Genomic DNA, 860 nt, shown 5'->3' with positions numbered 1-860 from the left:
ATTATTATTCAACGTGCTTTCACATTTATCAAGGCTTAGATTTTGGCTGTGCATATATCGGGTATGTCAAAGGCTGTAAACAAAAGATGCTATATGTTATACTGGCTGCCTAAATTTATTTTTCTTTCTTCTACTTGTTATGATATTTCAAGGTAGCGTGAGCAAGAAAGTCCATGAGTTCCAAACTGAAAGAAAGAAGTGAGAGAGCATGAAAGTTCCTTGTCCAGACGTTAGGTCATTAATGTTTGCACTGTTTTATGCATTAACAGCTAAAACATGAGGAAGGAATCAATTTCCATATGCAGCTTTCTATATTGAGCAATGTTTAACAAAAGCACAGTGCAACACTTCCTGCTACTCTGCAGTTGCAGTAGTATTGAAATAGCGGGTAAGTCACTTCCTTGGCCCCTTGTACAAAACAGACTCTGCTTTTGGAGCAAATGAAGCATTTATTAAGTGCTATCTGAGATAGTACAATTTGATCCTACTAGATTTTCTGATTTGCAGACCTCTCGTCTTTTCATCCGACTTGCAGCTCATTTAGAGAGAATCTAAGCCTGCTGCCTAATGGCTTGCTTTTCTATTTATGAATCTCACAGAAGAGTCCACCAATCATAAATTAAAAATGATAAACAAGACAACAGTATTGGAAAATGCTTTTAAATGACATCTGTGGTTTCATCTGCAGAACACACTTGCTCATTTGCAGAATACAATATCTGAATTACTTAAAATGAGGAAAAGAATGCATATTGTCGTATATCTGTAAAGTCAAAGTGCTAATTCGGGAAGGCTGAGATTTTTATACACTGAATGATATAGGGAGATGTTATTTATCTTCCTCGATATTAAAAAAAATA

Source organism: Meleagris gallopavo, chromosome Z (assembly GCF_000146605.3).
Source record: "Meleagris gallopavo isolate NT-WF06-2002-E0010 breed Aviagen turkey brand Nicholas breeding stock chromosome Z, Turkey_5.1, whole genome shotgun sequence".
NCBI classification, from domain to species: Eukaryota; Metazoa; Chordata; class Aves; order Galliformes; family Phasianidae; genus Meleagris; species Meleagris gallopavo.
Note: the sequence above shows the minus strand (reverse complement) of the source record.